At 37.6% G+C, this 15,463-nt stretch overlaps 1 protein-coding gene across 21 annotated transcripts in view; it reads right to left on the bottom strand.

Annotated features, from left to right (window-relative positions):
* The window catches only part of COBLL1 (cordon-bleu WH2 repeat protein like 1), a 167,502-nt gene that overhangs the window by 149,577 nt on the left and 2,462 nt on the right, over positions 1–15,463 (bottom strand). The gene's annotated exons all lie outside the window — the stretch shown is intronic.

Here is a 15,463-nt window from a genome sequence, read left to right as displayed (position 1 = left end):
TCCTTCAGTGGAGCCCAAGATTTCCAGCCCTCATCCTCCCTGACCACAGCAAAAATTAATAACCAGAACTCTCCTTGTATCCAAACTTCCCCAGTACTGTTGGCAAAAGACCAAGCCTAGTCCAGGGACCACACAGACGGTATTTGAAAAAACGTGTACAGTACTTCCAAACCAAAAAGGTAATTACACACACAAACACCCAACCTCCCAGCTTACTCTAATAACTGACTACAAATGGTCCCTGACTTACAGTGGTTTGATTTACAATTTTTCAATTTTATGACGGTACAGAAGCAATATACACTTAGAAACCATATTTTGAATTCTGAATTTGGATCTTCTCCCAGGCTACAGGTTCAAGTATAGACTACACTTGATCTTAGCCAAAAGCCCAAGAAGCGATAACAGTATGCAGGTATAGAGATACTCTCTAGAGACGTGGGGCAGGGACGACACAGGTCCCAATGGCCACATGATCACCACTGTAAACGATTGATAGACTTAACAACCATCGTGTTGCTCACTTTCAGTACATAATTCAGTATGTTACATGAGAGGGGGCCTCAGTTGAGCGTCTGCCTTCAGCTCAGGTCATGATCTCAGGGTCCTGGGATCAAGCCAGCATCAGGCTCCCTGCTAAGTGGGAGGCTTGCTTCTCCCTTTCCCTGTGCTGTGACCCTTGTCTGTGCTTGCTCTCCTCTGTCAAATAAATAAGTACAACCTTTAAAAAATATGTTACATGAGATATTCAATGCTTTATTATAAAATTGGCTTTGTATTAGATGATTTTGCCCAACTGTAGGCTAATATAAGTGTTCTGAGCACCTTTGAGGTAAGCTAGACTAAGCTATGATATTCAATAACTCAGCTGTATTAAATGCATTTTTGACGTCCTAGATTTTCAATTTATGGTGGGTTTATTGGGACATAACCCCATCATAAGTCTAAAAAAATCTGTATTTCTATCTCCCTCTAAGAATGTCCTTTCTTTGGCATGTCTTCCCCTGATGGCAAGTCACAGGACCTTCCACACAGATTTCTCCGAAACTTGGAAAAGCTTTCAGTTTCTAACTATAAAAAACTCTACAGCTGGTTTCCTCACTGCTGCAGAATTGATAGTCTTTCCGTTTGGGGATTATATTCACCCAAATCTAAAACTTACACCCTCTCATGCACAGTTAATGATTTCACTGGAAATAACCCAAATGTCTAACACTAACAGGTAAAATTTTTTTTAAAAAATGTAAATACACACACAGGCAAACAAAAGTTTTGTTGCACAACTATTTCAAAAAGCAATTTTTTAAAAGATTTTATTTATTGATTTGACAAAGAGATCACAAGTAGGCAGAGGGGCAGGCAGGGTTGGGGTAGGGGACAGAGGAGAGCAGGCTCCCCGTGGAGCAGAGAGCCTGATGTAGGGCTTGGATCCCAGGGCCCTGAGATCATGACCTGAGCCAAAGGCAGAGGCTTAACCCTCTGAGGTACCCAGGCACTCCTCAAAAAGCAATTTTTAAAAAGATGAATTTATTTTAGAGAGAGAACATTAGCAAGCATGAGTTGGGGGAAGGGTGCAGGGAGAGGAGAGAGAAATCTCAAGCAGACTCCCTGCTGAGGACAAAGCCCAGTGACAACAAAACCAAGAGTCAGATTCTTCACCAACTGAGCCACCCACGTGCCCCACAAAAAAGCATTTTTAAATGAGTTTCAAATAACTGAAATAACTTATAATCCTGAAGAAAAATATGAAACTAATACACACGGTTAAAAATCTAAACATTGAGAAGTCTAGAAGGATGCATTCTATCCATAGCATTACCTACACTTTATCTGAAAGAACACTGGTTTTAAGAGGTAAGTCACTGTTCTTCTGAAAAACAGATTTGGAAAATGTTACTTTCAATGTTTTCATGTTGGAAGTCCATTCTGTATATTCTATTAAAATCCCTGAGAAGACTTTAAAAGAAGAAAACAGACTGTGTTTCACTCATACAATCACAAAATTATTTGACCATGGAAGCTGTTCTTACAGGAAACAAGTTGACTTGTATCTTATTCAGAAGGCAGCTTGGAAGGGCACCCGGGTGACACAGTAGGTTTAAGCCTTGGATTCATAATTTCAACTAAGGTCATGACCTCAAGCCTCCCAGCAGGCTCCAGATGATGGAAGTGGAACCTACTTGAGATTCTCTCTCTCCCTTTGCCCCTCCCTGTGTGCAATCATGCCCTCCCTCTCTTAAAAAAAAAAAAAAAAAAGAAGAAGAAGAAGAAAAGAAGAAGGTGACAGCAGCAACACCTTGGGAAATGCTAAAATTCAAATCATGTTAACAATTGTTATCTCTCCAGGTAGCCTCGATAATGATGATTTTTCTTTACATATTCCTATTGCTGTTAAATATTCTATAATAAGCATATCAATTTTGTAATCAGAAAAAAATCAGCAAAAAAGTGTTTAGTCCCCATTTACTGTCACTCCTACTATTATTTATTTTATTGCCTTTGCCACCACTGGCCATTCTAGGGGGAAAGGGTGGGGAACAGGAGAACAGATGCAAAGTGGTCTAACCAAATGGATTTTAAATGACATTTGGATTCCACTCAGATCTGCCACTGCCTGGCTGTGTGACCCTGGACAAATTACACTGGAAGCCTCAGTTCCTTTTCTACACAATCTGGACAACAACTACATCTACTTTACAGAGTGATTAATGACTATTAAATGCACTAGCACCTGTCATGCACTTGACATAGTACCTGGTGAACAGTCAGTATTCAGTAAGTGCTCATGCTTGTATAACCAGTCCTATAAGCCACTGCCCATTGTTCCTAAACTACTATAATCCTGATCCTTTTAATTAGTGGAAATCTGATTTTTAAAATATTTGTTCAAACCCTTAAGTAACTAAGGTTCCATATTATTTTACATACTGTCTTATAAAACACATTATTTAAAAGAAAATTTACTGGGAATCCCTTAATGCTCAAGAAACTTTCCAAGTGCAGAATCTATACATAAGTATAATTCATTCTGCCTAAAATTTTTCAGTATACTTACTAAGAAAAGATCTTAATTATGTTAAGAAATTCTGAATAGTCTTGGGGTGCCTGGGTGGCTCAGTGGGTTGAGCCTCTGCCTCGGGCTCAGCTCATGATCTTGAGCCCTGCATTGGGCTCTCTCTCAGTGGGGAGCTTGATTCCCCCTCTCTCTCTGACTGCTGCTCTGCCTGCTTATGATCTCTCTCTCTCTCTCTCTCTCTGTCTAATAAACAAATAAAATCTTAAAAAAAAAAAAGAAATTCTGAATAGTCTTTTTTGACATCCAAACTTACCTGCAAGAATATGAAAAATACTCTTGTATTACCAAAAAAAAGCAAATCCAGAAAAACATTAATAAGATTACTTAATTGTATTTGTTCTAATAAAGGGTTTTAGACAAGAGCATGCAGAGTTAACATATTAGCATAACATGCTAATATGCTGCCACCAGAACCTGAAGAGTTACAGCTTTATACAATCTAGAACAAATGTTGCCCATTAGCCTACCACCCTAAATGATATAGTCACTGTCATCACTATGTTAAAAGAAAAAAAATTCTTCAATATGTGAGAGCCTATGTTTAGAATAGCATCTCAAATTCCCATTCCCTCTTTTGAATGATGTTCTTGTATATAACATTACAACAGAAAAATTTCAGTCACTACATATCGTTCCTAACAAAATCAAAGAAATACAGTTTGAGTTACTCTCATCTTACAGAGAAGAAAAGTAAAATACTAAAATATGAGGCAATTCCCACAATGGCAAAGAGAAGAAACAATCAGAATTGCAATCACCTTGGTAACATATTCCTAACCTCAGAGGGAACAATTTTCTCCTCTAAAAATTGTGATTTTCATTAAGATTCGTACCCATTTTGTATTCAGTGTTCCAAGAATAACTTTCCTGCACCTGGCACAGAGACTTTCGTGGGGGACTGATGAAGAAAACCAACCCCATCTTCCATTTCCTGGGAGAGAAAAATGAGAACAGACATGTTCTCTCACTCCTTGGTTTCCATTTAGTACAGTAACAATGTCAGCACAACAAGAAGCTGTTTCCTAAAAACAGGTAATGTTTATAATTTAACAAGCAAAAACTGAAAGCCTGATTTGTGCTGGTGTTAATTCCACACTTTCATGCTCTGTAATTATCTTCTTCCACCACAGAGGAAATGGAGAGCCAATGAGGGAAAGAAAGTACCCAGACAACAAGTAGCAGAACAGAGATCAGGCTCTAAACCTTCCATCACCAAGTTCATTCTGCAACAGTGTTATTCTGGCTTCAGAGTGTTATTCTGGCTTCTGGATGGACCAGTTTTATTTGAAACCAAAAATAATGCTGGTAAACTCCTGAGAGCCAGGCGCACCGGTTCACCACAGTGGACAACTATAAAGTAGACTGCAGAGTTAAATGGAGAGAAGTAGCCTCACTTAAAATGCTTTATGCAATGCCGTACATCTGGACATACATTAAACTTTTACTTTTTCAAGGTTTTGGTTTGGTTTTTTTTTCTGATGAGCTCTGGCTTAGAACTTCATTTGAAGACCATGTAAAATGTCAACTTGCTTTCAAAAACGTTCTTAGAAAAATAAAAAGAGCAAACTTGTTTTCTACTGTAATATTTGCAGTTTTGTACACATCTTGAAATATAACTTTCAAAAACACTGGGGAGAAAAAGCACTCATACTGATTTTTCAACAATTTAATTTCTTCCACTCATGATATGTTTAAATTCTCAAACCCTTCTTTCATGAGCTGGCAGGAAACACCCTTTATTATTTGTTCTTATTCTTTAGCTACTATTGTTCACATCAAAAGTCTAATTGCTTACACCAGTAAAATAAGTGAATCAAAATAACAAGGCTCTTGACACTCTAGACTTTCGATTGTCAAGATTTTAGAATCTTGACACAAATTAGTGGAATTCTTATGCACTGATTAATCATGTAATTAATGACTAATTGCTTCATTCTCAAAACCTATATTCTATAAATCAAATGTTACTCTATCATTATTTAAATAGGGATATTTAGGCTGTAAATAAACATTGAGTACTTATGTCCTGTTAAACAATCTTCCCCATGATGGCAAAATGCTTAGTTTTGTCTAAGTTTGAGATGGAAACATTACTCAGAATTTTCACTTATACTGCTAATGGAATGTATATTTCTCTTATAAACACCACTGCAGGGCATAATGCTAAAAGATACTATCAGACTAACAATGGAATTTTGTAATAGAATCCTAAGAGGTTTACAAAAGCTCTTTAAATTGTGTAGCATTTGATGGTGGTTTAACAATTCATTTTGACTAACAGCTGCAAAAACTAACGTTAAATACTCAGTTTGACGCTTTCTGTAACTAAGCTTTTACCTCTCTAGTGAACAAGTAATCCACTGGTCTTCATCCCCAACACTGACCTCTTGCTCAGGTTCACACAAATTTAAATAATACCTATCCGATAATTCATCATTAGGTGTCTAGGTACATGTAGGAAATTAAATTAAAAACCAGCAGTATACACAAAAGAAGCCAAGAACATGGCCTCTGCCTTCTAGGTTTTCACAATCTAGTTAGCTTAATTAAACATACCAGGAAAGTGTATTAGCTGAGTAAACTGTAAACTGTGTAAAGAATGCTAAAATGACCACGTCGTACTAGCAAGGAGTGGTGGTAGGAGGAATAAATCCATCAACAGTGGACTAGTTATGTAAGTCATATTTCATCCCTACAAAGACACAGTACACACCAGGGAGAAAAAATAGAGCTATTTATGTAGTTAAATGGAATAATTACCAAGTTATATGATTAAGTAAAAAAAGCAAGGTACAGAGCAGTACGGTGTATAAAAAACAATATGCACACATGCATTCGTTTGCTCCTGAGTGTAAGGAGATGCCCTCTCCCGTATGGTAGCCAATAATTATATAAGGCTTTAAAAACACTAGATATGTGGCTAGTGTGATTAAGAATTTAAATTTCAATTTTATATAACTAAATTTCAAAACTGACTCAGTGCAAAATATTTTGTTAAAGACAACATGTGTGTTTTATAGAACCAGAATCATGTTAACTTTGTCTCGTGTAATATACCATTTAAACTGAATTTTTTAATGTAGTGTTTAAAAATTTTTAAACTGTATTTGTGGTTCCCATTATATTTCCATTGGACATCACTGGTAAACAGTATCCTACCAGGATTCAAAAGAACTAGGGACACGGATTGCCTTAGAAAACCTAGATGCCAGGAACCAAGTCACTAGACAGAGATCTCTCACTACTTGGTCATTTTTCTCTTGAATTTTGTGCCATTTGGATATACTGCCTATTAAAAAAACAATAAGTAAGTGCTGTGACCTACAAACACCAGTGTAAAGAATGACTGTCATCAGAATAATTATCAATGATATTTTGCATGGAATCTCTCCCCCCAAAAGCATATATGGTACTTTTGAAGAGGTTATACATGGTCTTTGGCAGAAAATGCTCTTTGGTAATCTAAGATCACAGAACTGTTTCACAAACTAACAGAACCGGAGTTACCAAATGAGCCCAAGAGATTAAAGACTTCAAGCCTCAAACTGCTTAAACTAGCAAAACTACTGCCTTTTCTTTCACCACCAGAGACTGTTCTATTCTTCATTTTTCCACTCATCAAACATATTGTCCATTTTCTTGTTCCCTTCTTCATCCCCAAATAAAAACTTAATTATCTCTACATTTCCATTTAGTACTGAGTGTATCTACTTGGCTAAGCAAAGAAGGGGGTAAAAACTAGGAAATAGTCCCCTTCACAACCCAAAAATTTTAATTTTTTTCCATGAAGCAGTAATGTAAAAACATAAGCAGATCACAAAGGGCTCAAGTAAATGAGTACTATATACAACTGAGTTACACTTAATATATTTAAATATAAAATGAAAAATGAGATTGCATATATACAGGGTATTAGTTCTTTCAAATTTCCCCATCTTATTTTAAAACCCAATACTTGAGAAATTTTTTCTGCTTTGACATAGCTGATTTTTTTTTAAGATTTTATTTATTTATTTGAGAGAGAGAGAGCACACAAGAGCAGGGTGAGGGGCAAAGGGAGTAGCAGACTCCCCACTGTGCTGGGAGCCTGATGTGGGTTCAATGATGCTTAACCTACTGAGCCACCCTGACGAGCTCACTTTAGAGCTTAAAATGCATATATCAATGAAAACTGCGTTTTGGGGGGTTGTTTTTTGTTTGTTTGTTTTTGTTTTTGTCTTTTTTTTTTTACTCTTTGAATGAAAACTGGTTTTAATTATCAGTGTTAAGTTTAAGGGAGAAAGCCACACCATTCTAAATTGCAAAGCACAACTCTTCTTTTCTCACACCTCAAGTATGTCTGACATAGGGCTTCATTCATTTTGAGGAAATTCTCCTAAGAGAATGTGTGCAAGAGCATCCACAACTCAGCCCAAGAAAGAGGTTCCTCACCAGTCACACATATCACACACCAGAATGACTCATCAGCACAATAAGTAGAGGTTTTGACTAAGTTTGATTCAGAGAGCAAGGCATTCTGGATAGCTTTTAACTATTAAAACAAAATGGCCAAATGCCATAATTTTTAAAAACTGCTTCTTGACTGGAAATCATATGAAATTCCCTGTGAAGATCAACAGACGGTAAAAGATGAAATTAAATAGCCATCACGGTACTGCTCCCCTGCCTCCCAGGCTGTGTATACCTTCAGCACAAACAATCATTTCTTAGTATCCCAATGCTGATACCAACAGTGTTTTTGTGTTCAAACCACTCTAATTATCTGTAGGGTTCAGACACCTTGTCTCTTAAATTTTTCTAATCCAAATCCATGATATTCAAATATTCATCACCACCAACATGATGTGTTTAATATCTGGAAGAATAAAAAAAAAATGGATTTGGTTTACCAAAAATTATAGCAAATATCCCTTGAACACCTTCAGATAACTTTTAGAATTGCCATTAATTTGAACTTATATAATCTGCTTAGTGTCCTAAATCCCTATGATTCACAAAAACATGAAAATCGAAAGTGGTGCATCCCCAACATATATATGAAATCCTGAATATGATTAGAAAAACTCTAAGGATGCCTGAGTGGCTAACTCAGCTGCCTGTGGCTTAGGTCAAGGTCCCAGGGTCCTGGGATGGAGCCCAACATTGGGCTCCCTGATCAGCAGGGAGCCTGCTTCTCCCTCTCCCGCTGTGGCTTCCCCTGCTTTGTTGTGTCAAATAAAAAAACAAAATCTAAAAAAAACAAATAAAAACAAAAGAAGAAAGAAAGAAAGAAAGAAAGAAAGAAAGAAAGAAAGAAAGAAAAAAGAGAAAGAAAAACCCTAAAAACGCAATTAGTAAATTCAAGTCTATACCACTTACAGCTACCAAGTTAATTGAAAACATGTTCCTAGGCTTCACAAGCATACCAACACAAAGTTCAGAACTAAATTTTCTTAGCATCATCTAAGAATGAATTTCCTATGTTCCTTTCTACATACACACAGGATCCCAGACAATTAGACATAAGGTAGACATTGCTCCTTTCAGACAAGGTTGCATTTCAAAAATGATATATGGTAAACTGGAGTAAATTACAGGTTGGAAAAAGTTCTAGATAAAAATTTGTCCCAATTAAAATGTGAGGTGAAGGGGCGCCTGAGTAGCTCAGTCATTAAGCATCTGCCTTCCACTCAGGTCACAATCCCAGGTCCTGGGATGGAGCCCCGCATTGGGTTCTTTGCTCAACAGGAAGACTGCTTCTTCCTCTCCCCCCCCCATGCCCCCCCACTTGTTTACCCTCTCTCTCAGTGTCTCTCTTTGTCAAATAAATAAATAAAATATTTTAAAAATATATGACGGGAAAATCAGTCTATTTCTCCTTTCAGACCATTCATGTTTATCTTTCAAAAGAAGTCATATCTAACTTTCCTGCAGGGGGAAATGTTCACAGATAATAAAACTATCATGGTAAAACCTGCCCTCTTTCAGAGAAAGAGAAAACTGCAGAAGGCTGGTAGCATGGGATCATAACAGAAAATTTAAAAATTAGTTTATTTTCATATGCTAAAATTCTTTTTTCTGCTACCTCCAGCTTTGCTCTCCTAAAGGAGAGCAAAAAGATTTTCATTTGAAATTAAAGCATTTAGCTGCTTTCTGGGAATGGATATCTTAAATAAAAGTTAAAGACTGGAAGAATCCATGCCCGTAATCTAGCAGGCACTTAACTCGGGAGTTTTGCTGTCAGCAAAAGATCCAGTCGTGGATATCCAAGAATACGGGGGCTGCCTAAGATCATGAGGTCCTTTAAGACATTCACCATGTCTCTTTCCTAATTCTATTAAAGCAATGATACTTGACTGGCAGGCACAAAAGAACAAGAAACAAAGGGTTGCTCCTCTCTCTGACACTTCCACTTTAGTACAAAGGAAATAATTAATTCAGCAGCTCTTATAATTATCTTTACCACTGTTGACTTAATTTGGCCTAGAAATTACAGCAGGTCCATTAAACATGGGAATGGTAGGGTGGTAGCCATGTTCCAATTTAGCAACTCAATTTCCTGTTTTTCCAGCAGATCTGATACACAACTGTAGCAGCTGTTAAAATTCTGGCTCCTGTCACCACTACTCCCCTTGGGGTCATCTCATACTTCCTCACTTCCATTTCTCCAGAAATAATAGCATGTGTGCACGTATGTAAGAGAGATGAAAACCCTCAAGGCCTGGTGATAAAGGTCCCATTTAGGTTTCAGCATCTTAACTCTACTTCCTTATAAGTATATCTTGGTATAGGTGCTGAAACTGTAACCTAGGCTACAAAGTGAAATGGTATATTAAATTTTTAAAAGTACGGTGGAATGCATGCTTTCATGTTAATCCTCCAAATTAATCACATTGAAAAACAATGCACTTTCCCCAATGACACTACCATTTAAAAAATATATTCTGATGTCACTGGTGTTCAACCGTGTTTAAAGTCAGCCTACACACTAAAGAGAAAATCAGAATCATTATGGGCACATCATGACCCTAACTGTTATAATTCAGGTGCTTTTTCAACCCCACTTCAAAGGGTTGCCCCTGAACCACTTTGGTTATTTTCAAAAGTCAGCCCCCCCCCATGGCATTTCACTCTTAATTCCGTTCAAAGTAATTTTCTGCAAGTCTGAGGCAATTACAAAAAATAAAAAAATAAAAAATAAACCTCTCTCCTATTAACCAGACAGCTGTAGTCCCCGTTTCCCACGGTTTCGCTTTGGGCAGTTTGGGTTGCCCGCAGTCAGCAGACGATTCCCCTTCCGAGGGATCGGGATCGTCATAGGGCCAGGTGTAGCCACACAGCCAGCATCACACGGCCTGCATCAAGCACCTCGCTTCACTTCCTCAGGAGGGCACTCTGTCATCTCACGTCATCACCGGAAGGGATAGGTGCCTCGTTAGCGTTAGCGCAGTAGGTAGCGCATCAGTCTCATAATCACCGGAAGGGTGAGTACAGTCCTGTACTGGGGGAGGGTGGGGCGGGGAATAGTGAGTGCATGCGTGAACACACCCGGGAGTGAGAGAGACCAACCACATCCACATAACTTTTATTACATATAATTTGGAGTCTTTTTCCATCGGATGGGGACCCCCAAATGTCAGGGGAGGACCAAGCGAAGCCAGTGGCAGGAGGGTGGTGGAAGAATTCACCTGAAGCAGAACAAAGGAGGGAGCAAGTTTTATGGAATAGGGTTGGCCCCAGGACCACAGAGGAGAGACTGCAAGGAGGCAATGGGCGGGGCCTACTTTTTAAAGAGGGAAAGTGAGGAAGTCTGGGGATGTATGGAATTTTCCCTTTTGGGTAACTATGCCAGTTTATAAGTAGCCCACTGGTTAGTTAGGGCCTATGGACATTGGGGGGGCAGGGGGTGTCACCTGATGGGCCTGTATTTATCCAAGAGGTCTCTGTGGACCCTCTGTACATTCCATTGCTCCAACCTGTTGCCCCAAAGTGACCTCTACATGTAACTTTAAATTGTTATGGCTATTCTGTTTTATGATCAGTTATGTGGTTAATCTCTTACTGTGCCTACCTTATAAATGAAACTTTATCACAGGTGTGTATGCATGGGGGAAAATGGTATGTATAGAAGGTTCAGTACTATCCCCAGTTTCAGGCATCCACTGCAGGCTGGCACATATGGCACATGCCCACCCCCTCCCCCATAAAGGGGTGGGGGAGGAAGACTACGGTACTTTCTAATTGTGTGCATTATCTCTGAAGCTCTCATTTCAGTGGGCAAAGTGTTTCTAATAGGGCGAGAACGAGAGTAACTAGGGAGAATTAAAATGAGGGATTCTGAGGCAGTCCCCCCCCCCATTTCTCTAGCACCTCCATTCTCTCGGCCTCATAACCACAATCCTGAAAGCCTTAAGGGGGCTCTGTTTTTTCTCTGAAGAGTAGGCAGTTAAGAAACCGACCTGATTCGGTAGTACATGTGTTCTCTTCCCACCAAATTTCTGAAGGCTTGTTTCTGAGCAATTTCCCTCAGCTAGATAGCATGAAAAACCCAAATGTAATCAGGATATTGCCCAACACAGGGCACAACACATATTCGAAACCCAAATACCTTAATTTATTGCCAATGAAACCTGGAAATTCTGACCTTAGTAAGGATTTATCATGATGTAAAATGTATTAAAACTTACAGATAGTACCAAGTTTTTAGCTGTCTAGGAGCTGCCATGGCATTCTTTGCTGACTTAATACTGACATGACCATCCCAATTAAAGTACTTACTCTGTCAAATTACTCCACATTTTCACTCTTCAGCTTTTTTCTTAAGTCTAAACCCATTTAAATAGTTTTAACTTATTTACATTTATGAACACTGTGAACCTAAGCTATATGAAAATAATAATACATTACCCCAAGCTCACTCTAACATTTCTCTAAAGACTAGTCAGTCTTTGAGAAGCTTTCCAAGGGATTCATTCCTCAGATATGAAGTTTATATGCAAAACTGAAGACATTTGGCCCTTTATAAATAGTCCTGGGAAACTTCTTTCTCCCATACTTTTAGTTTATTTTTACTGTAACAGATGGGGGAAAAATTTAGGAAAGCAGTCTTAAAAAAAAAAAAAAGAGCCTTCCAACAACTATCATACTAATGTTAGAACACTGAAAACTTACAGATATGAAATATCTTTAACAACAACAAAAACACTTGCTGGAAATTATAAAGGCAGTTTGACTTAACTCATAATGTAGGTATGGACTCAAAGACCTAGAAAGCAACTCCTTCAACTTTGCTCCTAAACATCTAACTATGTATTAGTCATTTTTCATGAAAGTGTCTTCAGCACATGAAAGAGAAGTTTAGGACTTCTCTTTAAAATATATTCCAATATCATATGTTAAAATTCTATAGTGCTTGCCAAAGGACCATGCCTGTCTTCACTTTAAAAAAAAATCAATCACTAATCACCATTCTGCAAAATTTCTTACTGTAAGATATATTTTGTTACATGCAAACAGAACATTAATCATTTTCTTCCAATTTAAGTTTAATACTTAGAAGTCCTCCTGCCAGGGGCACCTGAGTGGCTCGGTTGTTAAGTGTCTGCCTCTGGCTGAGTTGTGACCCTGTGTCGAGTCCTACATTGGGCTCTCTCCTCAGCAGGGAGCATGCTGTTCCCTCACCCTCTCCCCCCTGCTTGTGCTGTCTATCTCTCTCTCTCTCTCTGTCAAATAAATAAAATCTTAAAAAAAAAAAAAAAAAAAAGTCCTCCTGCCAGTAAATAAATTTGAATAATCACTACTTCATTTATCAATTTCATAAGTTAGGCCAAGAGGGTCTGCAAACTTTACTAAGACTACAAGGTAAATATCTTTAGCTTTGCAGGCCATATGATCTCTGTCTGGATCATTCTGCTACGACTGGAAAGCAGTCACATAATATGTAAATGAGTGGGTATTGCTGTGTGCCAATAAAACTCTACAGAAACAGAGGATAAGAGATTAATATCCAGAATATGTACAAAACTCCTAACATTCAACAACCAAAAAAGCAAACCCAACTAAAAATAGGCAAAGAACTTACATAGACATTTCTCAAAAGAAGATATGCAAATAAACAATAAGAACATGAAATGACACTCAGCATCAGTAGTCATTAGGAAAATGCAAATCAAAACTACGATGAGATGCCACCTCACACTCATTAGAATGGCTACTATTAAAAAGAAAGAAAGAAAAGAAAAGAAAAGAAACAGAAACCAACAAGGACTCTTGCCCACAGTTGTTGGGAATAGCATCACCAATATGGGAAAGACTACGATCGCCCTCAAAAAATTAAAAATAGAATTACCATTTGATCCAGCAATTCTACTTCAAAAGAATTGAAAACAGGCTCTTAAAAAGATATTTGTACTATGGTGAGTGCTGTGAAGTATGTAAACCTGGCGATACACAGACCTGTACCCCTGGGGCTAATAATACATTATATGTTTATAAAAAATAAAATTATGAAAAAAATAAATAAATAAAAATTTTTAAAATAGATATTTGTATACTATGTTCCTAGCAGCAATATTCACAATAGCTAAAATAAGGAAGCAACCCAGTGTCCATCCACAGAGAAATGGCTAAGCAACATGTAGGCTATTATTCAGCCCTAAAAAAGGAAATGTTGATATATGATACAATATGGATGAACTCTGAAATCATTATACTAAGTGAAATAGGCCAGTCACAAAAATATATATACTTTTTGCTTCCACTTAGACAAGCTACTTAGAGCGGTCAAAATCACAGGGAATGGTGGCCACCAGATGACATGACAGAGAGGAGTGGGAGCTATGTTCAATGGGTATGAAGTTTCAGTTCTGTAAGATGAAGAGAGTTCTGGAAACGGATGGTGTTGCTGGATGTACAACAATATGAATGAACCACTGAACTGTACATTTTATAATGTTTAAAATAAATCTTGTTATATGCATTTTACCATCAACGACAACAAAATTAGGGTTAAAATCAAATAGGTGGGGTGCCTGGGTGGCTCAGTTGATTAAGTGACTGCCTTCAGCTCAGGTCATGATCCCAGAGTTCTGGAATAGAGCCCCACATCAGGCTCCCTGCTTAGTAGAGTCTTAAAAATCTCAAAAAAAAAAAAAAAAAAAAAAAAAAAAAATAGGTGAAGGGCCCATTTCAGCCTTCTGGACTTACTTTGCTGGGCCTTAATTTGCTGATCAGAGACAAACTACTGTATATTAAGCATGAAGCATAAACAATGTTTTAAAGCTAACATGAAAGTACAATTTCTATGCTAACATCATGTTCTTTTCCTACATAATTTCTTTGGTAAAGCTCTTAACATCAGGAACCAATCTCCTAGTGATTAAAAAATGTGTTTTACATAAAGTAAGGGCTTGCAAGTTTTCACTAATTAATTAATGAAAGCAGCTGTCTTAATAACATAAGCGTGGCCTTTATAAATACACCTGGCATTTCAATATTGTAATAAGATCATAACGTTATTGAATATCCTCTAACACACTGAGAGGAAATTAGACTTTGGACTAAAAGTCTAACATTACCTTAACTTCATTTGTCTTATTTGGTAATTGAATATTCCTACTTTTAAAAGTGCACTATAAATTTAATAGCCATCTAATAGCAAAAATAAGCAGCTTGCCATATGACAAAAAAGGCTATCAGTTAACTATAAATTAAATCATCCCAAACACATGAAAATGTTCAATATTTTGAAGACATAAACCAAACATTTAAGTTCCTTTTAAATCCTAGGCATTGGAGTTTTTCATATGCATTAGAATTTGTAGGAGTTTTTAAAAATATAAAAATGATTTTAGAAGAGTCAAGGCAAGACACTTACAAAGCCACTCTAGATAAAAAATACTCTGGCCATTCAGAGTAATTAATAGGGGCAAACTCCGGGTGCCAACTTGCCTCCTGAGGAAGAGCACAGGTATGGGGATCAGATCTTGTTTCTGTTACTCTTTCACCACTTAAAGTTGAGTGCCTTTGAGTTTGTTAGTTTAGCTCTTAGAGCCTGGGTTTCCACAACTGCAAAGTGGAGTTAATATACTTCCTCTGAAAGGAGTAGCAAATTTTTTTAAAAATATTACTATAAAGCAACTAAATGGAATCTTTACAGAAGCAAACTAAAGCTGAAAGTGAGGATCGTGAGTTGCCTGAAAATGATTAATAGCAATCCTCATTCCATCACCTCCATCTCAGATGTTAACACCTACTTAATCATTGGCTCTCAGAACTGATAGCACATTACATTCACTGGAGCAGCATTTAAAACCTCTCCACAGCTTGTTCCAGCATAGGCCAAATAAAACCAGACTAGGTATCAGGTGTGAAAACATGGGTGTTAAAGATCCCTAGGTAATTCTCATG

The sequence above is a fragment of the Mustela nivalis genome, assembly GCF_964662115.1.
Source record: "Mustela nivalis genome assembly, chromosome: 11".
Taxonomy (NCBI): domain Eukaryota; kingdom Metazoa; phylum Chordata; class Mammalia; order Carnivora; family Mustelidae; genus Mustela; species Mustela nivalis.
Note: the sequence above shows the minus strand (reverse complement) of the source record. Positions and strands in the feature narration are given on the sequence as shown.